Source organism: Zootoca vivipara, chromosome 3, assembly GCF_963506605.1.
Source record: "Zootoca vivipara chromosome 3, rZooViv1.1, whole genome shotgun sequence".
Taxonomy (NCBI): Eukaryota; Metazoa; Chordata; class Lepidosauria; order Squamata; family Lacertidae; genus Zootoca; species Zootoca vivipara.
The window spans coordinates 26,539,376-26,563,638 of NC_083278.1; the positions used below are offsets into that span (position 1 = coordinate 26,539,376).

Consider the following 24,263-nt stretch of genomic DNA (forward strand, 5'->3'; position numbering starts at 1 on the left):
TTACTCTTGCACATTGTTACAACAGACTAGTGTCGGTTGCTTTGCAGACAAGGCCAGCTCAAGAGCCGTCTGCCTCAGTTAAACTTACTCTATTTCAAACTTTTATTCTGCATTCTCAGCTGGAAAATTAAAGGGCCCCGAAGCATTGTAAAACAAACCTTTAAAACAGCAAGACATTGCAATAATGAAAACTTTAAAATATATAAAACAGCGTTGTCTTGAAACTTTGCAGCAGGGTCAAAGCCTAGTCAGGTAAAGTGACAACAGAAGAGCATAAAATATGTTATGTAAAACAAAACAAAAACACTTGGGAAGAAGTTGCTTTTTCCCTCCTTTTCTCTTACATACACATTAAAATATTCAACTAATCATGTCACAGTAAGTCTCAGTCCAAGTGATACAACTTTTACAGGACCTATGTGGGCAAAAACAAAGGTGCTATATGCACTTTTCTTCCTTTTTGTTCAGGGTAGGTGAATTATTTATTTTGCAGGCCACTCTATAACTAAAGTTCTCATGGTGGCTTACCTGGAAGACTGGAATTGGGGTAGAATTCAAGTCTGTAGTGCTTGCAACCAATCGGGCTGAACACGGGCTACCACCCAGTTATGGGAGCCTGCAAGAGACCAGGAAATATTGTCATTGATAAACTGGGCAGTGATGAGCTACCTTTAGAACCATAGTAGGGGTGGCGGGTGGGGAAGGTAAACTTTCTATGAGGGTTTATTTCAGTGGAGCCTCACTGGAGAGCCAGTGTGGTATAATGGTTAAGGTGCTGGACTATGTATGACCCGGGAGACCAGGGTTCGAATCCCCCCTCATCTATGATTCGCATGGGGTGCCCTTGGGCTAGTCTCTGCCTCTCCGCCTAACCTACCTCACAGGGATGTTGTGAGGATGAAATGGGGAGGAGAACCAGGAGCTCCTTGGAAGAAGAAGAAAAGGTGGTCTATAAATAAATCCCAAATCAGATATTGGAATTTGATGTGGAAAACGTTATTGTGTGTTTGTTGTAAAATGGAAAACAATTAATTAATTTTGTAATAATATTGGCCATCACCAGCTTGAAAAGGGGTATAATAGAGCTAGGAAAAAGTACAGAAAAGAGCAAAAACAAGACATCAGGAGACTGGAGCACCTTTCCAATGAGGAAAACCTCTGGAGGATTCTTCTTAGAGTGGTTAGAGTGTTGGTCTATATGGGCACTTCCACACAACCTGCTTACTGAGTGTTCATTCTGATTTGTCTCTTATCATGTGACCTCTTATCTTGTGACCTCTTCAGAGCACAGGTGGGGAATCTGCAGGCTGAGGGCTGCACATGGCCCCCTGCCTAATTTCGTACGGGTGCAGGGAGGAGGCCAAAGAGCACAGGAGGAAGGAGAGGGGGAAACGGGGCCAAACAGAACTGAACAGATGGAGCAATGGCCAAAGGAGGAGGGGAGAGTCCTCTGCAAGCGATCAGTTCAGGCTTCTGGAAAATGCTATCTGTTCATCTCTGAGAAACCATCTGGGCAGGGAGAAAGAGAGATAGCCGAAAGAGGGGAAGAAAATCAGGGGGTTTGGGGGGTGGAGAGAAAGGAGGTAGCAGAGAGAGAGAGAGAAGGGAGTGGTCTTCCCTACTCCTGGCTTCATTTCTGCCCCCCCCCCCAGCAATATGCATGCCTCTCCCCACCAACAGATTGGGAATCCAGCTGTCAACGGGAGAAAAAATATCCCTGCCCCCCTAGAGGCGAAGGTTGCTATGTTGGATGTGGAAATACTGGCTGTATTGCCACCCAATGCTAAAAATGGATCACATTAAAAAGCTGTGTATATTTAAATGTATCGCATATGAGCAATGGCTGGGGAGGCCACCTTCCTGAATATAGACAGGCTTATATAGGGGCTTATTGCCCCTGTCATGCAGCACAATAAGCAAAACCTTGCTCTCCAACAGCAAAAACATCGTCTCTCGCTTTATTTTGTGAAGGCTCATTAGCACAGAGGCAAAGTGTAAATATTTACAAGCAACAATCTCATATTACTTCCTTCCTCCTCCTAATGACTATTTAAAGAAAGTCAGGACCTTGTAGAAAATCAGATGCTGTGTCTGAACTGTGTTTTTCTGGGCAAGTAAATATTAATAAAAATAAATAAAATTAGCATAAAATTCAGTGTATAATCTCAGCTAAGAAGCATATCACGCTGGGTCTTTGGCACACTTGCACAGACAAAATCTCAGAGCATACTAAAGTCATATGAATGAAGAGAAATATATAAGTTGAAGAATAATTGTTCTAACTAGCAACACACCACAATTTCCTACTGCCTTTTAGATTTCAGTCCTATATATCCACTTACTAGGAGTAAACACACTGGAACTTGCTTCCAAGCAAGCATGCGCAGGGCTGAGTTGTTAATGTACATTGTATACTTTAGACCCCTTTCTCCAGCAGTTAAAACTTTCTTCCAGACTGACACTCTCTTACTCCAGCAGTTAAAACGGGACCAGAACCTGCTTAGGTATAGCAACAAAACGGTGTGATACGCCTTCAGATCATAGATGTTCCACATCTGCTGATGGGGGAAGTATGCCTTTGAATATACCGGTAAGTTGCTGGGAATCACAGGTGAGTTAAGTGCTGTTGCACTCAGGCCCTTTTTGTGCATCTCTGATGGGCATCTGCTTGGCCACTGTGAGAACAGCATGCTGAACTAGATGGACAGACCCTGCAAGTGTCCCTATTTTCCAGGAACAATCCTGGGTTTACAGAAGCCGCCCCAGTTTCTGATTTGATCCCGGAACATCTCGCTTTTCCTTAGGACATCCCTATTTTCATTGGAGAAATGTTGGAGGGTGTGGAATAGGATGTCCGAAGGCCTTTCTTTCAGCCGGAACTCACTGAAACTCAGTTCCGGCACCTCTCCATTCTAAGAGAATGAGGGAGGTGTTCATGGTGCGTTCCGGCACCTTTTTTTCCTAGAAAAATAGCACATGTCCCTATTTTCATTGGAGAAATGTTGAATGATATGGATGGGCCCTTGACCTGGTGTAGCAAGACTCTTCTTATATTCTGGCATTCTTTTAGCTGTATTCCAGGACAATGCAAAATGTGTAGCATGGATGCTAGAACTCTCTTTGTAGAGTTTCTCGTGAATATTTGGCAGGATATTAGCCTAAGTCCTGAACTACTAACTAGACCATCTCATTGTCATGTTGTTATGAAACCCTAAACATCCTTCCAGTCTGATGTGGTGTATCAAAAGGGACTTTTCCCCCTTCTGCCACCAAGTTCTTCCTTTACGTCAGTTTCTCAACTTTCTTTTTTTCATGCAAGATGTTATAACCTTCATTGAGGCGGAGAACAACAGCAATACCTCTTTCCAGAAGGCAAACAGGAATGGCAATATTCAAAATAAAGTCTCACGATTCAGAACTCTCTACATTTGACTGTGTTAGTTGCAATTATCATTATTATTTCTTAAATCTATATATTGCCCTTCATCTGAAGATCACAGTGCAGCTTGCAACACAAAAATACAAAATGAAAACACAAAACATGTAACATAATAACCACAAAATAATAATAATAATAATAATAATAATAATAATAATAATAATAATAACAACAACAACATCCCGCAACACATTCAAAATGCTATAGTGCCATAGCCTAGAGCTGTGTTTCCCAAACTTGGGTATCCATCTGTTTTTGGACTACAACTCACATCATCCCTAGCTAGCAGGACCAGTGATCAGGGATGGTGGGAATTGTAATTCAAAAAACAGCTGGAGACCCAAGTTTGGGAAACTCTGGCCTAGAGTATGGGTGGTGAACTTGTAGCATTCAAGATGTTGCTGGACTACAAGTCCCATCACCCCTGATCATAGGCCATGCTGGCTGGGGCTTGTGGGAGCTGGAGTCCAACAGCATCTGACAGTCTAGGAAGTAAAAATGAATATGTTGGTGGTGAGAAGCTTTGAAACTTCAACTAGTACCGAATTCGGTGGCCAGGTTGTTCACTAGGGCAAGGTGGTTTGAGCATGTTACATCAATTCTGGTCCAACCACTGGCTAACAATTAGTTTCTGGGCCCAATTAAAAGTGCTAATTTTTATGTGTAATGCCTTAAACAGTTCAGGACCACAATACCTCAACAACCACCTCTCCATATGAACCAACCGGGATCCTGAGATCATCCTCTGAAGGGTATTACTGGTTGCCTTCACTTTTTTATTTATTTTTAAATTATGTATTTTGTGCCCTTTTCATACTGTAATTTTATGTTGTGAATCGCCCAGAGATCTACACGTATAGGACGGTAAATAATAATAATAATAATAATAATAATAATAATAATAATAATAATAATAATGTCTACAGGGATCCAAAAATGCCATAGAGAGGCACTAAGAACAGGAACCAAAAGAAGAGATTTGTTTCTATAGCTGCACACAGGATTCTCAGTTAAAGATTAACAAGGGCAAGTGAACAGCAAAAGTCATTGGTGGGAGCAAATGGCTGGAGCACAATCTGCACGTCACAGGGCAGAGACGGCTTACTCAGCTCTCTCACTACCTGAATGAGTTGACTGTGAAACGCACCTGCACAACCAGAGGTTTTTCTCAATAAGGTGATGTTTCTGGCTGCAGTTTGTTTGAGGGTATGAAACACGCAGCTCTCACTCATTCGCAGGCACTCTCTTTCACTCAGTGGATGTGGTTTGGAAAGAACTTTCTACCTCCATATGATGTCAGCAGTTACCAAAAGGAAAAGGAAAAGCCCCAGGTAAAGTCAATGGAAATTCTATCCACCAGCTATAGACATAGTGTTTTTTTACATTGCCCCACAGAGCTTAAGAGGTTTGAGGTATGGTATGTGTGGATCTTCCAGAAACCTTTTCTTGGCAATCTTCAGAAATATCTACCTTATCAGCATCTCCCACTCACAGATTCAGCCTGCTGAGAGGAGAGCTGAACCTTGGGAGCCCAAACAAATTACAAGGCTGAGCCCATCTGAGAAGAACAGGCTTCCGTTTCATCCTGCCAACCTCTTAAAATGTAATATGTTCATGGTCTAGGTGTATCAATCTGTAAGCCTACTTGAAGTCACTCTCAACTACCTTTACTCTTTGAAAGGCTTCCTTGACTTGATTTCATTCTTCATCTCAAGATCTTTCTAAGCATTTTGATCGGGGGGGGGGGGGGGCGGCAGCGGCATGTCCCCAGTACTAAATTACTCACCACCCACAATGACTCTGTGGAAGAGTCTATCCCTTTTGGGATTTCTAGCTTGGTGGACTCAAGGCCATTGCTGACAGAGAGTAACACTACCTCCAGTACATTCTTCCCTGTCCTTCAAGAGGGAGGATGCTCCAGACAAGTATGACAGGAAGTCCTCCTGGCTGGAGTAACATCCCCCTGTGTGTCCACTCTGGGCAAACAGAAAATGTTGCACTTGACTGCTACAGTGATGTCATATTCCACACTATGGAGTTTACATCAGGAGACAAGCATGGCCCATTGGTTTTCTCCATTCCACCAGTAGTCACAACAGTTAAAACTGGCACAAAGCCAAGATTGGTTTGTAACGGATCCCTTCCAACTCTACAATTCTGTAATCTATGATCTTCCCAGGCAGAGGCTGTCTTAAAATTCCCCATGTATATGCCTTCTCTTCCACCATAAAAGATATCAATGAGCAGAGGTTAAATGAAGCAGCATAGCTAGCTGCTCGGGTGCCTGGTGTGGGGGCATCTCCTGCAGCCGGGGGCAGGGCGAGGAGCCTCAGACGCTTAGAGCCTCTCCGATGCCCCCCCCCTCAACTGTAGGGTGAATGAAGGAGAGGCAGTAGGCAGAGGCAAGTCCCACGCTGCCATTTCAGGAAATGCGGAACTTGCAGGCGCCTAAGCCACGTCACTCCTTAAAAGTTTCATGAGCCCAATTTAAAGAACAAAAAAAAAACCACCTCATTTTGTCACACACACCCCGTGATGACACCTGGGGCGAACCGCACCTCCCACACACCCCTTCCTCCGGCACTGGTTAAATGCCATTTACCATGTGGCTTTCCCCCACTTTTAATTGCATCAGCATAATGCAAGAGTGTTTCTGGCTTTTGAGCAATCTAAGTCCTACGTCACTTCAGAAGGACGAACGCTCTCTGTGCAAGCGATACAACCTATCTGGCAGGGGTTCGTTTTTTCTTCTGCAAGTGATGTCTATGCTGCAGGCACCATGCCACGAGTCCCATCCACATAGGAAGTAACTCACAGTCCAGGAAAAAAAGGGAATAAATGAAGTGAAAAGAATATTTTATTATAGCTGCCTTGGTCTTGCAACATGGAAACATGGAAACATGGAAACGCTTTGAGCTTTATCAAGCATGGTCAAGTTAAAATCTAGGCAACTGAAGAAGGCTAATGGGTGAGAGTCAGGCTGGCATCACCCATATACTCAAAAGGGATTATTCATCCAATGCCAAATAATTCTGCGGTGGTGTCACCTGCATTAATAAAGACATTCAGCCCTTGAAAGAGCAGCCGTATTCCTGATTCTGAAAAATTGCTTGACACGTCATTCCACTGCATGACAGGATGTGAACGTGCTGACGCAGGAGGAAAGAATGAAAAAGCTTGCTTACACCTGGGCTTAGTTGAAGAAGTTATCCATTTGATGCAGAAAACATTAACGGAATTAGACAGTGGCTCAATTTGCATGCAACACTAAGCCAAACCGTGGTCTAGTGTGGTCATGCAGGAGAAAAGGAGATTGTAGTTGCTTTGATCCTGCTTAGGTCCATAGTTTAGCTCTTGTTTTTCACCAGAAATAAGTTCAGAGTAACCCTCAGCAGCTACAATGTGATGGCGGGGGGGGGGGGGAGAGAGAGCTGTGGGCTGCCTTGGGTGACTTAATAAGCATGCATTTATTTACCTGTATGCTAGAGACAAAATGTAAACATGGCCCACTCAGATATTTTGCTTCCAGAGACTCTGGGGTGGGATTTGAAGCCTCCTGAGGAATAACAACGCTACCAACTCAAACTATTAACAAGGCCTTCTTAACATGTCCAAACTTGGAGAAAATAGGGGTTCGATTTCCAGAAAATACAGGCACTTTTCTCAAAGACCCTGCAAGATAAGCCTCTTTGCCTAATGTCCCATGAGAATAGCCCTAGGGTCATAACCCACCTACTCCTAATGGACTGGCCTAGTCTTTGGGGGGGGGGGCAGCATTCAAGCATGCACTATGACAAGATAAACTATGACACTGAAGAGACTGGAAGTTATTGAGCTAAACTCTACAGTTTTTTCTTGTGCTGCTTTGAAGGAATGGGAGTTTGTCAGATTGCACTTTGCTTCAACCAGCCATGCATACTGTGCTGACTCAGGATCAGCTATTAAGAGGAAAGAGCCATGAGGGAACTCCCAGACCTACTGCATCTCTCCCAAGAAGAGCCATTACATCTGTTTCAAGGAGGCCTTAAGTAGGAGGGATGAATAAGTGGAGGAAAGGATTGTGGGAAATACAGGGGAGGGGGGGAGCGAGAGAGACTGAGAATAGCAATACTTGGTGAAAAGCTCCTGTTAGCAATTATCCCATCAGCACCAAAACACTAAAGCTCTTTTTTTGAGGAAAAATAAAATCCCTGCTCCTAACTCTGGTTTCACGTAGATGCGGTGATATGAGATGTCAAGAGTTTAACAATGATCAGCCAGAGAGCGTATTAAACCACAGCAGAACTAGACAGCCTAGAAGCTGTTGTTTTGTTAAGTTGTTATTAATGTTGATGGTGTGTTTTGTACTGCTTTCTTGTTTTAATATTGTAACGATAAATGTCAAAGGCTCAGCTTGAAAGACATGCACAGATCTTAAATCAACAGCAAACACTACGGTCAAAAGCAAATCCAGGCATTTTGCGACGTTAAATTACTTGGTTGCCATTTGCTTCTTGTTACAAGTTTATGGCCAGGTTAGAAATAACTGGAAAAACAAACAGTCACATAGCTATTAACTAACTGTTAAAGGACAGGGGGAGACAAGCTATAGAGTTCAGCCTTTTACTAACCCTCGGCATGGGCCAAGTATTACCTAGAGGTCAGCCTTGGAAAGTGATCGTTCTGAATTGCAGTTATATTATTCCCCACTCGCAGAATAAAATGTTTTTACTTGCTATGTAGTAATGCCTCGCCACATGTCTCCATGCTCTGAAAAGCTGCAAGGCAGATCTCAGCCGTTCATATTTTGTGGATAATAGTTTGTATTGCAGTTATGGAATGTGAGGGAAGAAAAACCCTTCAGTGCGCAGCACTAAATTATTATGTGGAGGCTGTAGCCATAAACTAGAGATGATAAACCTGTACCCACCCACCCTGTTGATGGACTACAACTCCATTTATCCCTGCCCCTTGTCAGAGTGGTACATGCCCTGATTATCTCCCACTTAGACTACTGCAATGTGCTCTACATGGGGCTATCTTTGAAGGTGACTTGGAAACTACAACTAATTCAGAATGCGGCAGCTAGGCTGGTGATCGAGAGCAGCCCGATCTTCTCTCTCCGTTTCAAACCAAAAGCAATCCCGGACTTTGCGATCTGTGGTTCTCATATACAAAGTGTTAGTTCAATGTCAGACCTTCGGTATTCTCTTCTTAAAGAGCATCAATGCAGTTTAGTGCTGAAGTGTGACACAAGGGCAAGATAACCACATTCTGCCGAGAAACACAATAGAAATAATGGAAAAGTACTTCGTGCCATTTGTTAGGAATGCAACTTGAACACCAGCAGCCAAAACAAACTAAAAGCAAAGTCAGTATTCTGAAATGATTTGCAAATGCGCTAGAGAACATTACGACAATGTAAAAGGCCATATTTCCTACAAGGATAAGCTGTCCCTGAACCATGTTTTTTGTGTGCGTTCTGACAATCCGTGTTCTTTATTTTCCTCCTTTCCCCCTCCTTCCTTTTCCCTAGAACAAATATTTACCCCCCGATTTATGTTTGCATTCAATAAATCCATCTCTCCTTATAGTATACAATATATGCCTACATGAAACATATGTATATAAACAATATTTGTAGACTAGCGTCAATCAAATGATTCACTGAGAATAACAGGAATTAAAAATTTGGCAAGGCTGGGGTTTTCTGAAGGAATTTGCCTGGCTCAAAGCAAGAAACGGTTCCTATTAGGAAAGTTATACATTTACATACTCCTGGCTGAAGTTTGGCATGCTTATTAGGCCTTTTCCCCACAGGAGTAAGAAACCTCAGGCCTGGAGACCAAATGCAACCCTGCAAACCCATCAAACTGACCCCAGGTCATGCCACTCTCTGGCCTGCTTTGGACATTGAGTGTTTTTGCCTCCTGGAGTGTGTCCTTGAACTCTGCTTATGCCTCTTGCTTGTCTGGGTTGAAAAGAAGAGAGGGCTGTGCAAGTGTCTGTTGAAACTAGCATTCTGTACAAAGGTAAAACTCAGATCCATTGCTGTGCCCAATTTCACCTCTGCCCCCCCCCCCACCATCGACATTGGTCTTTGGAGGATTGTCCAGAAGGAAGTCAAAAAGTTCCACCACCACCATTTAGAAATATCACGTGGTGCCACGCATCCTGGTCATCTCACACTCCACTTGGTTTATTCAAATTACCCACCTCGTTATTAACAGGTGAAAAGCTCCAGATCTCGACCATTTGAGTCACACTGGTTCCTCAAATTTTGCCTAAACTTCCCACCCATGCGAATCCTCAAATCAAGAGATACTCCCCAACTTCGGAATTACCGCTCAACCCCTCCGAGAGGGGGGCAGGGTTTGCAACCCAGCACGGGGCTTCCTGGGACCAGGGTGCCACCCACCTTGGCTACAGGGTGGCCATCGCCCGCCCCCATCCCAGCAGGCCAATGGGCTGCAGGCTGGGCGAGGGCAGGGAAAAGGGCCAATGCTCCTCGGCCCGGGCTCACATTTTTTCTTTCCAGGTTCACCCTCCCGACCCTCCCTAAAATTTAACACGGTCTTCTTTTGCAGATTAACCTCTTGCTTCCTAGGTCAGCGGGCAAGAGCTGCTATGGTTATAAGAAGGTTGTTGTGTTCCAGAACCGAGAAGGCATTTCCCTGCATTGGCAGGTTTTGCCTTCCCTGTAGAAATCGTCACAACTTTGGCGGTTTTAGGCCTTGGTCGGTATTCTATAGTCTGTCTTTGAGATGGGGGGGTAGCATCTTCATGCACATCCATGCAGCGGCGTTTGAAGGGCCAGTTAAAGGGTTGATTGTGGGAGTCACTGGCCCACATTTTGAATTTTAATGGGCTGTTTTAATGCATTGGCATTTTTGAGTTACAAACTTCCCTGGAATTCTTTTTAATGAAGAGTGCTAGAAAAATGTTTTCAATCAATAAAATCATCAATTGATTTCAAAGTGCCAAAAACCATGAGGCCATCATTTGAAGTAGTGCTAGGACAGGCTTCCTCAACCTCGGTCCTCCAGATGTTTTTGGCCTACAACTCCCATGATCCCTAGCTAGCAGGACCAGTGGTCAGGGGTGATGGGAATTGTAGTCTCAAAACATCTGGAGGGCCAAGGTTGAGGAAGCCTGTGCTACGACTTAACTCATCTGGTCACACAGTCATATCTGTTTGGTTAACTTTTTCCCTTTTTTCTGATTGGTTAATTATTTTAACATTTGGAGTTAATGGCTTACAGATCTCCTGGTTTTTGAGTATTTGGGGTTCCTGTTATCCAGCACTTTTCTTCTTCCCTGGACTGGAAAATTCTGATAAGAGGGAAATTCAGCCAGCTGACTCTAATAATATGCAGGGTTCTGCAACGCACCAGTTCCTAAACATGGTGCTTGTACCCACAGACTGCCTCCTTGCCACTGAGAGCCAGGTGCAATATATAGCACATCAGTGTGAAACCACCATCATACTGAACTCAGCAAGAGGATATTGGCTTTGGCAGCCATGCAGACCACATGGCTTTGCCCTGAACTTTAAATGACCTTGAAAAAGCTAGTTGTTGATCAAGGATACTGGTGAGAAAATAGATGGCAAGGCTGCCTTTCAGACTTGGCAATTTATGCTCAGCCCCGGGATCTAGTGTAGAGCAATAAAATCTGGAAGGTTCATAGGACAATGTCTAAAACGGAACATTTCATAACCTGCAGGGTTCCGAACTGGTGACAAATCGTACCTGATTGAGGAGCTGAACTATGATTAATGAGCCATCCTATCTCTGAGTGACATGGAGGATTTTTACTCAGAAGTGAACTTCAGAGCATTCAAGTGGGCTTGAAATTGTGTAGAAAACAACTTGGTATTTAGAAGCTGCCTCATCTTTAGAAAGTATCTGTCTTATTCACATGGACATCTGTCCTACCCACCCACGATGATCTTTGTTTTCTTCTTCATGGACAAGGAAGAGAGCTGACTGTACTTCAAAACTCAAAACACCACTTCACAATTCCAGACGTCACTTTGCTCTCCTTCCACCATTTGCAAGAATATCAACATTCCGCTGTCGTCATTCTGTCCCTCCACCCACCCTCTTCCCTGCTTCTTCCTTCCCCATTTCCTAATGCTCATTCATCTCATTAAAAATACCTCATAGAATCGTAGAGTTGGAAGGGATACCAAGGTTCATCTAGTCCAACCCCTTGCAATGCACGAATCCTGGCCACAGCCATCCCTAGGTGGGCTCAAACTACCCACCTTCTGGTGAACAGCCAGACACAATGACCCCTTGCACCACAGAGTAATTGGGAGTGTGTTTACCCTCACTATAAAAAATCACTATCATCTCACATTTAACCTGGCAGAATACTGTGGCATGCTGATTATGAGGTTGTGTTTGAAAGCACTGAAACTTCAACAAACTTGGGTTTTGCACTCTATATCCCTGTTCTGAGCCCCAGTTTCTCTTTTCATTTCTTCTATTGCTGTTTGCTCTTTTTTCTTTCTTTATTCACTCAGTATCAACAACCACAAGAAGAGAGTAGGTACTCTTGCTCTTTGGTTTGTCTACAGTAAGTTTACAGAGCTTGTCTTAATGGTTTGTTGACCATATTAGCAGTTCCAAACAGATGTACAGTAGTAAAAGAACACATTGAGGTCATGGAATAGTGTAAGGGAATTATTTGGATGTGTGAGCATGAAGCTCACAGCCTACCCCATTCTGAAAGCCCCTTCATTTAAATTTTCTGTACTGTACTAAGATACAACACCAGAGTGGAGAATACACATGTCATGTATGACATCTGCATTGCACATGTGGGAATTGCATGCCAATTGTCTTATTTCTTACTACACACAGGCAGCGACCAAGGAAACATTAGACCCCCTATTTGTACACATTCTTAAAGGGCTAAATGCGGGTGAGAAAATGCACACATCTGGTGCTCAACTCATATTTTGTCTTCAGGTATCATATGCACATCCTATGTGCAAAAATATATCTTGCTTGAGGGGGCTCAGAGACTGGCCTCCAGAAAATTATGGTCTAGGAACGTTCTGGGGGAGAACTGCAACTGGATCTCCCAACATACTTTCCATCTTCTGAAAGAAGCTATGGGTCCACCAGTGTAAATCAGGGACATGGCCCAAGGAGAAGGGGAGTCCTAAAAGGCTTTGGCCCTGCATACCTGAAAGAGTGTCTCCACCCCCCATCATCCAACCCAGACACTGAGGTCCAGCTCTAAGGGCCTTCTGCTGATTCCCTCATTGCGAGAGGTGAGGTTACAGGGAACCAGGCAGAGGGCCTTCTCAGCAGTGGTGCCCTCCCGGTAGAACGCCCTCCCATAAGATGTCAAGGAAATAAACAACTATCTGAAGGAAATAAACAACTATCTGACTTTTAGAACACATTGGAAGGCGGCCCGTGATCCGAATCCCATCCTTCTGGGTTTGACGCTCACACATACTCAGAAGCACTAAATCCCACTTTGCGCATGCGCAGAATCACAAACCACTCCACGCATGTGGCGCTTTGCCCTGCATCCTTTTCAGCTAGCGGGCAGGGCTCCAGAATGGATCCTGTTCGCAAAACAAGGTACGATTATACACCAGGATTTTCAGCAGATGAATCCCAGATATGTCCCAGATGTATGGCAGCCCTACAAAGCATGGAGTAGGAAAATTGGGGGGGGGCATGTGCACACACCCCTGCCATACCAGGGATGAGGGGAGGAATACATTTGCAGACTTCTTTCATACTAAGGACCACTTTCCCTTCTTGGCAACTTTCCAAGGATCACCTGGCAGTGGTGGGTGGGGCGAGAGGCAAACATGGGAGGGGCAACAAAAGTGGGAGGAGCAAGCGTTTACCTTTGACTGTCTTCCATTCATAGGAACAAGAGGCATCAACAGAGTTCAAGAACACATTCCAGCCAGGCAAAAGCACATGAGCTGCAAAGCAAGGACTAGTGAGGGATGTGGCCAGCAGTATTATGAGGGCTAGACAGAAAGACTGGAAGCTGTAGAAACAAGATGAGTGCCGATTCTGTTCGCATTTCAAGTGCAAAGTTAAGGTTTTTCTATTTTTCTAGGTATTTCAGTTGGTTATGTTTTTATTGCCTTTTTTAAACAAAAAAACAAAAAGAACCCACATTGTTTTGCTTGCATTTTATGTTTATATATTATGGTTGCAAGACCATTTGTTGGTCTTTTCTTTTGTACACTGCCTCCATATCTAATTGATGAAGGGTGGTTTAAAATATTTTAATAAACGAATTAGTTTGGATTTCAGGAAACAGAAGTGATGATTTAGATAGCTAGCCCCCCCCCCTTGCTTTTGCACAAACACACACACACACACACAAAGATAGGGGAGAATTTTTTTTCAGCTGACATGTGAATGTGAAACTCTAATTAACACTTCCTGAATCAATATGGAAACTGAAGTGCAGCTACCCTTTGAAATTCACACTTCTCTGAATTCTGTGGTGCAGTTTTCCAACCAAATAATGCATACAAAGTGTGTATATTAGAGGAAAGGGTGCATAAAAATGTGTGCATCGGTGAAACTAACATACAAAAATGCATGACACGAGACAGAATTGTTTGCAAAAAAAAAAAAGTGTCTGTGGGACAAAATGACACACAAAAATGAGTTCATCCGGGGGGGCGGGGGAGATTCTGCTTAATGCTGACAATTTTGTATGTGGCCTTTTCTTTTAAATAAAAGCAAACTGATTCAGAAATGCAGAGAACTGAGATTAAGGCTGGAAACATGAGAAACAGAAAGAAACCCAAACTGGCAGAATGATCCATTTCTCCCACTAACAGCAACACACAACCCTTTCCATCATGACTACTCAATCAAAGATACCAGCGCAACTCCAGTATTCACAAATATACCTTGCAAGGGCCGCCCTGAACCTCCTGATGTTCTAAAAAAATCCACCCAGGACCACTAGACTACACAGAGAGAATGTTGGGGACTATTGCATTCGATGTCTTTTGTCAATTGTTGCTTTATAATTAAACCCGTTAAATGAGTCCCGAGGAGAAAGAATATTCAAAAGAAACAATTCCAGCTGTGTTTTGCCTTCTTGAAGCTGGAAAACAAAGGCCATTAATCCACACCACATTTTTTTTCTCTCTCCCAGCAAAAGTCTTTGCAAATTGTATGGAAAATATGATTTGATATCAAGCCATGCAAAACTTTCAACAAAGATCAAATGTTGAGTCTAACCTATAGTATTTTACTCACTGTTCCAGTGTGCTGGGGGACGGGGACGGAGGGAGACACAAAAGCTTTTCGAAACATGTTGACCAGAGACTCTAAATCTCTTCTCCTGCCCCTCCCACCCCAAGCTCATAACAATATGTTCATGCCTCTGTGGGTGACAGACTCTCTTCCCTCGGCCTTGCATATACAGTGGTACCTCGGTTTAAGTACACAATTGGTTCTGGAAGTCCGTACTTAACCTGAAGTGTACTTAACCTGAAGCGAACTTTCCCATTGAAAGTAATGGAAAGTGTATTAATCCGTTCCAGACGGGTCCGCACAGTACTTAAACTGAAAGTACTCAAACTGAGGTGTACTTAAACCGAGGTATGACTGTATATTGTGTTCTGCTGGAGAGGGGTCAAAAAGAAAATAATGTAGCCATGTAAGAAGAGCTCTTCTGGATCAGGCCAAAGGCCCATCTTGTCCTCTCACTTGTTCCCAAAGGGTCAACCCAATGCCTAAGGTACAGAGAAAAGGGTTTCTCAGAACTATTGTTTTAGGTGAGCTTAACCGTGCCAGGTATTGCTAAGTTATGTATCTTAAAAGGCCAGAAAGTCGTTTTCTAAAACATGCCACAGTGAACTTAATTGCAATCATACAAATCCAGAAATTGGGGGGGGGGTTGCGTTGAGCCAAAAGTGCCCAGATCTTTAATCAATCTGTTCTTTCAAGCATATGGGAAAGGAGCCAAGGTTTTTAGACATTGGGTGATGTCTGAGGACAGGCATCACCTCCATTCAAGTATTCTTTGCAGATATCCTGTGAGCAAGGGATTTGATGGCTTAAGCAGATTCATTCATAAATAAGCAAGTAGGTTTGAAAGTAGGAAACAAACTTCCCTGCCCCGTGTTTGGATTAACACCCAAAGGAGGGCCATACAAGCCACGGACAACCTCCAAGAACGAGCATGCGGTAAAAGCACATGTGGCTACTTGGATATCTCGGCACCCTTTGTTTTAAATAGTTATAAATAAATAAAAAAATGAATATCTACTGTACAGTCAAAAGATGAAACCTTGGGAACTGTTTTGGTCTCCTAAAACGCTTTTGAATTGCCAAATGCCGGCATTAAAACAAAATGACAACAACACAAGCTGTAACCTATTTCCTTCAAAATTGAGCCAGAGAGGGTCTTATAAAACTGTCAGCTTAGATTTGTGTTGCAAAGCCACTGCTAAAACAGAATCGCACTTGATACCACTGATCTACTACATGCTGTATGTAGGTAAATCAATATTAGCCTGATTGCCACCGCCTCTGCCACCGCTACCAAAGGAGCGCTGCAGTCAGTCGAGGCACGGTAATCAAAGCAGACTGGGATTAATAAAACATCAGAAATGCTTATGGTTTCCTTAAAGACTCAACAATCTTTAAAAAGTTAGAATGGGTGATTCAAAGTGCAACAGCAGCAGCAGCCTGACAGCAGAAGGGGATCTTTCTCACGGAGACAGAAGCAAACAACCAAATCTGGTTGACTGGTCACCTGAGAGTGAACAATATTTGAGCATTTTGCTAGGCCTGCCATACGTCCAGACCTTACCAGGATTTCAAAAGCGGAATTGACATCCAAGGAGAATTTCTGGTTTTTGGGGGGTGTCCTGGTTTTGGCAAACCTAATTTTGCATTTAACACCTACTTTCTGTGGGTGTGGTAAGTTGTTGCAGGCATGCAAACTATTGTGCCTGTTCCATCCAGTACATCATAAAAATATTGCCAGGGAGTAGCAAATGGTACGTCATCTCTGACGTACAGAACAAAGGCTGTAGTAAGCTCTTTGGGGGGATTCCAGGTGTTTGGCCATCTTTTAAATTGGGGAAATGCTGCTCAGAAAGCCCAAAGACATATTGATGCCAGTTTGGAAACTACAGTACAATTATTCCAGAATGGGGCTGCTAGATTGGTGACTGGGAGCAGCTGCAGGGACCATAGAACATTGGCTCTACAATGGCTCCCGGTACGTTTCCGAGCACAATTCAAAGTGTTGGTACTGATCTTTGAAACCCTAAACGGCTTTGGCCCTGTATACCTGAAGGGTGTGTCTCCACCCCCATCATCCAACCCGGACACTGAGATCGAGCACTGAGGGCCTTCTGTTGGTTGCCTCACTGCGAGAGGTGAGGTTACAGGGAACCAGGCTGACGGCCTTCTCAGTAGTCGCACCTGCCCTGTGGAATGCCCTCCCATCAGATGTCAAGGAAATAAACAACTATTTGACTTTTAGAAGACATCTGAAGGCAGCCCTGTTTAGTGAAGTTTTTAGTGTTTTATCAAACTCGGTTGGGAGCTGTCCAGAGTGGCTGAGGCAACCCAGTCAGATGGGCGGCATACAAATTAGTAGTAGTAGTAGTTTTAGTTCAATGGGAAATGCAAAACATTAATGCCCCCTGTGGCTATCCAGGTGGTGTTAGCCTCCAAATCTCATCAGCTCACCCAGCTGATGCTCCCTGGTCAGGAACAAGAAGAGTCGTAGTTCAGCCAACTCTGAAAGGCCACAGGTTCCCACCCTGCATTGAAGGGAGCCTTCCATTGACTACTGCTCTCTGATCCAGTGGATGCATCCCATTTGCGACAACTTCCTCCAGACCATGTGACAAACTTGCTTCTGCTGTGTTGGTGCTTTCCCTCATCCTGTTCACGCCTACTAAGGTTTGGCCCTTAGGGATTGAGACAACCATTATAAGAGGCATTTATAAATATGGAAGAGAAGTATGGCGAACTTTTCCTAGGTGCTCGACAAGAACCATATTTGGGGCTCCAAGTCAACCAAGGTGAAAAGCACATGCACTGACACTTATTTATTCATTACAATTAGGTATATGAGATCCCCACAGACAGTTCTCTCATGAAAGAGATATCATGTTTGTATGATGTTAAAATTACTTTTCCCTTTTATTTTATTTTTTTATTAACTAGTCAGATACTTGTTTTGCACTCTCTGTGTCACATCAATATAGACCATCTGTTGGGACCATATTTCAATATTTAACAGTTTGCACAAGCAGCCCGATCCTAACTGAAGGTTTGCAATGGCTAGATCTTACTAAAAAGCATTGGGACTTGGGTGAGTTGAGATTTTTCAACCCCATCGGTTTCAATAGGATTTACAGCACAATCCTACATATTGTTATGACCGGGGGGGGTGGGTGTAGGCTGTATTCCTGAGCCCCCTTCTATATTCCTCGATACAGCACAGATTCCATTCCTGGAATAGGAAGCCCAGCTTCCTGGTGAGGTAATGACCCTCTAAGTATGGACCATTAAGGTAACAAAGGAAGTGGTTCTGTGCCAGAGTTGAGGCAGAGAGAGGGGGTAGGCACCCAGCATTTGTTAACAACATGATGCCGTTTCAAATGTGAATATTACAGACACACAAATGCTCCAACACTGAGATTACATCACATAACTTGTAACATTCTACATGCATGTAGAAAGGGCATGTGTGCGTATGCACATGTATCTATGCACCAAAACTCATCTTGGAGCCAGTCAGGTACTTAAGTGATAATCGGAGAAATCCTTGATCACGTGTCACTGCAGTGCAAGTTTGCCTTGCTAGGATGGAGGCATGCAGATGTTACCCAAACGCTTCTATTAACTTAATCTTCCTCAGAAGACCCCTTCTGCTGCCAAGTGCTTAAGAGTGACATTCAGGATTTAGATGCCATTTTTGTTCGCTGCCGAGGACTAGTCATGTGTAGGAATCTGCAGGCCAGATAATAGGGCTTAGAAGAGAACGCCATGATAACAGATTACTTGCTGCAGTTGATGAACTACAATACAAACACCAGCCAAAAGAGTACCTAATCTCAAAGTGTCCTTTCTAACAACTAATTCTTAATTATTTCATTTGTCAGGGGGGCAGTGTATGTGTGTTTCTGCTTTTAAAAAGCAAAACTAAAGCAAGCAAAAGCTTCATATGCTGCTAAACGACATAGAACAATCTGTATTATCATTAATTGGTTGTGCCATATTAATATTGATTGGTTTTGCTATGAGAAAAAGAGAGAAGTGCACTGATTCAAACAAGGGGAAGCTTTTCTTTAAAAAAGAAAGAAAGAAAAAACCCAGTCAGAAAGAAATAAAGTTTTAAAAGATTTATACCTTAACACAAAACTTTAAAACATATTCAGCACAACAAACATTATCGGGCTTTGTCCAGTTGTCTTGGCATATGGTGTTGTCAAAGTAATGAAGCTTGCCTTTATATGTTTTTAGCTCAGTTGTTACGTGGGAGGAAATAATTGTACAAGGGGAGGAAAATACCCCAAAGAAAGAATGTTAGCAAATTAACTTGTTATGGTCCAGTCCTCAGTTTTAAGCCTTCATAACTGATGTGATAAGAAGTGGCACCCTTCACTTCCACCAGTGCAGTGGAGAATTGCAGTGGAGAGCTGCCATGGGGTGGGGCAAGAGACAAAGGAAGGGAGCATGTGAAACAGGGACAGTGAACCTGTGGCCCTCTGGGTGCTGTTGGACTCCAACCCCGCCCCCATAAGCCCCAGCCAGCATGGCCAATAGTCAGGGATGATGGGAGTTGTAGTCCAGCAACATCCAAATTCCCCACAGGTTCCCTGGCATTGCTGTAATGCAGGGGTCAGCAACCTTTTTCAGCCGTGGGCTGTTCCACCATCCCTCAGACTATGTGGTGGGCCGGACTATTTTTTCTGGGGGGGGGGGGGGAATGAACGAATTCCTATGCCCCACAAATAACCCAGAGATGCATTTTAAATAAAAGCACACATTCTACTCATGTAAAAACACACTGATTCCCGGACCGTCCGCGGGCCGGATTCAGAAGGCAATTGGGCCGCATCCGGCCATACCTGCCAAGTCCTGGACGGAAAAATCCGGGATCAGCAGCCGCGCGACACCGGAAGTTGCCCTTCTATGGGCACCAGAAAATGGCACTGGCGGCGCCGGACGTCGCTTCTACACATGACCGAAAAAGCGTAAAAGCGACTTGCGGCGCCGGCATTTTCTGGTGCCCATAGAAGGGCAAAGTGCCACCGGAAGTTGCATCTACGCATTTCCGGACACGCGTAGAAGCAACTTCCGGCGCTGGCACCGCCATTTTCTGGTGCCCATAGAAGGGCAAAGCGGCACCAGAAAAATGGCCGCCAGCAGGAGCGGATTTAAGGGAGAATAACGGGATGATAACTGATACGGGAGACCGCCAGGAAACGGTAGGGAAAAGGGGAGTTTCCCGGCAAAAGCGGGATACTTGGCATCTATGCATCTGGCCCACAGGCGTTAGGTTGCCTACCCCTGCTGTAATGCGACTGGCCGCCTCCCTCAGAAACTTTAATGTAATCTCCCCACGTAGACCAACAAGGAAGAAGGAAGACAAATAGAGAGAAGTGAGAGGGGAGTCCAGTCACAAACACCACCACCCCAGAATGTTTCTGACACAAGTTTCAGACTCAGTTCTTTTTCCAAAATTAGTTGTGAGGTCGCTGCAGAGGCAAGTGAGAAGGTGAGGTTTTCCTATGCCAACTGACTCCTGCTTCTTTTAGATTCCTACTTTGATCAAGGTGCATCATTCCCAGTTTACAAATGGAGAACTGAGACTGGGGGCTCGTGCACACTTACCTTTTGCTTTCTAGCCACAGTCTGCTGAATCAGCACAAACAGCAATCAGGATTCTCTGTGGAATTGTTTTCAGCAGTAAAGAGTGGGTTTTCATGGGGAAAGTGCCAGGGCACTTGGACACAGTGCTTTGAAGCACAGACCTGCACCTAGAAAGTGTGGATAAGCTCTGACTTTGAATCAAATCATGTGTGAAATATGAGTTTAATTCAGTTGTCTAATGCCACTCTTTTAAAAAAAATTTAAAAATCCCAATGGACTACCAAGCTGAACCACACAGTCATGTGGCTATGGTCCGCCTCCCCTCCATACTAAAAGACAACAGGTTATCTGGATGGTCTTATTATCTCCTGCTGAAGACTGTAAATAGTTTTTTGGGTTTTTTAAGTGCACTTCGGCACAAGCTTTTCTCATTTCAACATCCACAAGCAAATTTAGATTTGCAAAGCTAGCATAAAGTAGAAGCCAGTTCCCCACCTGTGAATGATCCTAATGGTTTGTGAATGGGTCTTCCATGTGCACCCCATCTCTGCTGTTGTGGGTTTTTTAGGCAAAACAGTGCAGTAACAAAACAAAAGTGAAGATATAGGCTATACACTAACTGGCATATCTTCAAGTTACCATGTAGTCCCAGTCCTGGAAATGTTTTCGCATAGCACCAATTTCATGCATGCTGGTATGATTGTTAAACTCTGACCAGACACATTATTCTCCATTCACAGGCTCTTCCTGATCAGAGCTGACTTTTTGCTGCAGGGGGTGGGGTGGGGAGGACAAGATGGTGATCCCCATTCCACTCAGGGTAGCCAACCAGACTGGCTATTTGATCTTACTTCAACACAGGCAACAGGAAGCTTTCTCTGCCACACCTGAGCTCTACAGACTACCTTAGGAAGACAGCTATGCCCTCCTAGTGCCTTGATTCCATTTTCTGCTCCCCAATGTATGCTGCCTGAGATAGTTAGGCACCTCACTCTTCCTAATGGTAGGGTTGGCTCTGCTTCCTGGCACGTGTTTCACATAACACAAGAAAACAAATGGAACCATGGATATTTCTTTTAAGACCCCTCAACAATCTGGGCTGGGTGGATAGTCTTGCCTCTTCTTAAGCTTCTGCAGGCCCTGAAAACTGGGACTGAGAATGCCTTTTTTCCATAAGGAAGTGGGGAAATAAATATAAAAGCCAAAGCATATCTTTAAGCCTGTGTTTACACTTGCAGAGTGACCATCCAATTTCTTTGGCACAGGGCAACTCTACATCAGCAGCACCTGGAAAGGAAAAAGGGTGGGAGGGAGGGAGGGAGGGACGTTGAATTCTATGTTCCTTTCCATACATTTCCCCCCGCATAATAAATTCTCTATAACATATTCTTGGTAAGCCATCTTGAATCAAAATGGTGCCCAGTTGTGCCCGAACAGAGAGGAAAAACCCTGCTCACAGTAACCAATAGTCAAAATATCTTCAGGGCTGCACAAATGCATAGCAAACAGGCAGCTTTCCACAACCTATAGTAGATAAATATATGAATACCTTTGGTTGGGTGCTTTCCAGCAGCAGGGTTGTCCCATTCCTTGGTCTTGGCAGGACCCTTCTGTCCTTAAAAGCTGCATGACAAGCAGAAAGCGAAGCATGAGGGCGACTTCTCCTACTACAATTTATTACCTGCTCTTCACCTAAGGTCCCAGGCCCAGGTTGCAACAATTAAAACACAAAATCAATATTAAAACAACAGTATTACACATTTTTTTTAAAAAAAAACAACAGCTTAAAACAACTTAAAAAGGGGAGGGTCCTAAAAATATACAGCTTCGGTGTAAAAAGCTAGGAATAAAGAGGTGCAACTTCAGCTGTTTCCCAAGCTGCACCTGGTGAATTTCGAGCTATATCATACCTTTTAAAGGCACAAGAGCGCTATCAGAAAAGTTGCCAACATCTGTCAGGGAATTTGTGCCAGTTGTATATCATGAACAACCCACCTGAAGCCATCATGCTGATTTTATGAAAGATTTGGGGGGGGGGGGTGAGCTGCAATTCTATGCACATTTATGGGAAGTGAAACTCAGCAAGGCTCCTTTTTTAAGTTAGCATGTTAGGCTTCACAGTGGTATAGTATATCTTTGGTATAATTCTTCCTATTATAGCAATTTCAAAACTGCAACCCTCATCCACTATTCCTCTCCCTGTTTGCCCTATAATATTTAATTTCCACCTTTCATTGGTGTATCAGTTTGATGTCCTCCAGAGATTTTGGGCTACAACTCCCATCATCCCTGTCCATTGGCTGATGGGCACTGAAGTTTGAAACATCTGAAAGACACCAAGTTGAAGAAAGTTTATTGGGGAAATAATGCACCAGCTTAGCCTCTATAATATAGTCTATATATTTTTTATAAAAAAAATATCAAACTAGCATCATATTGGGAAATTTTATCTTCTGCTGATTTTTCTAAATTAATAACTCTTATATATACAGTGGTACCTCGCAAGACGAATGCCCTGCAAGACGAATTTTTCACAAGACGAATGCGTCTTGCGATCTGATGGTGACTTGCAAGACGAATTCGTTTTGCGGAAAATTCATCTTGCGAATCGCGGTTTCCCATAGGAATGCATTGAAATTTAAGCAATGTGTTCCTATGGGCAAAAAAAAGAAAGAAATTTCAATGCATTCCTATGGGAAACTGCGATTCGCAAGATGAATTTTTCGCAAAACGAATTGACTCACGGAATGAATTAAATTCGTCTTGCAAGGCACCACTGTATAAAAAAGAGGAAGGATATAATCGGAGCAGTCTGTTGCATTTTGTCGACCTCAGCTTGAGAGTTGATTTAACATTAGCAGTATACAGAGCATACACACACACACACACACACAGAGAGAGAGAGAGAGAGAGAGAGAGAGAGAGAGAGAGAGAGAGAGAGAGAGGAAAAATATCATAGAGTCTGAATCCTGAATTCCAGTTTAATTCAAAACGACTTGGCAGAAAATCTCTAGGCCCCCAAATGCTATTATAAAGCACTGCATTCTCATTAAAGGTCTGAGTCTCTCTTCCCGCCCCCCGCCCCGAGGGCAGGCTCCTCGTGAGGCCGTCCCTCTGGCATAACATGTGACAGACCTAATCTGTCTTCACTTGGACAGCACTGCAGATATGCAAACCCAGGTGGCACTAATAGGTTTATGGAATTGGATACAGTATGTTACACTGTGAGAAATTCCCATAGATCAATTCTGCAGTGAAGGTTAACCGACAAACAAGGGACCGTAATATTCTCCCCTCCCCTCCCTCTCTCCCTTTTCATGGGCCTGCTAACAATTTTATGCTTTTAAAAATAAAAGCAGGGAGATTCTCCCGTTCTTGAATAGGGTGGGGGTGGGGATTAAATTTGCTAGCTTTGGTGTGTGCATATACAGAAATTCAGAGAGGGAGGCAAATCCTGCTTTCAGGTATTGTAATTCTGGGACACATTTGCCTCCCAGTTAAGTTGACTAGCAATACAACTGTTCTCTCTGTTCTCTATGATTGCTGGAAAGGGATAGATAGGGTCACTTGGAAATCTCCCCCCTTTCAGAGAGGAATCGTGATTTTTGCTGCTGTTCAATGGCACAGGATTCTACAGAGAACAAAAAGGCTGGTACAGTGGAACCTCGGTTTATGAACACCTCGGTTTATGAATTTTCAGTCTACGAACGCCGTGGACCCATCTGGAACGGATTCATTCACTTTCCATTACTTTTAATGGGAAAGTTCTCTTCAGTTTATGAACACTTCAGTTTATGAACAGACTTCCGGAACCAATTACACCCATGCTTCGGGTTAAGTACGCTTCAGGTTGAGTACTCTGCGGACCCATCTGGAACGGATTAATCCACTTTCCATTACTTTCAATGGGAAAGTTCGCTTCAGTTTATGAACGCTTCAGTTTATGAACAGACTTCCGGAATCAATTGTGTTCATAAACCGAGGTACCA

The 24,263-nt window shown here is 43.7% G+C and overlaps 1 long non-coding RNA gene across 7 annotated transcripts in view; it reads right to left on the minus strand.

Moving 5' to 3' along the window:
- LOC118082406 (uncharacterized) overlaps positions 1–24,263 on the minus strand; it is a 110,919-nt gene that overhangs the window by 67,853 nt on the left and 18,803 nt on the right. For 5 of the 7 annotated variants that reach the window (XR_009557306.1, XR_009557305.1, XR_009557304.1 and 2 more), the window contains 4 exons: positions 22,503–22,600; positions 21,824–21,897; positions 20,296–20,441; positions 529–616 (listed from right to left, as the gene is read on the minus strand). This is a non-coding gene — a long non-coding RNA (uncharacterized LOC118082406). Of the gene's footprint in view, positions 1–528; positions 617–20,295; positions 21,562–21,823; positions 21,898–22,502; positions 22,601–24,263 lie in introns of all 7 variants that reach the window. The other 2 variants (XR_009557303.1, XR_009557307.1) reach the window with 2 other exon arrangements.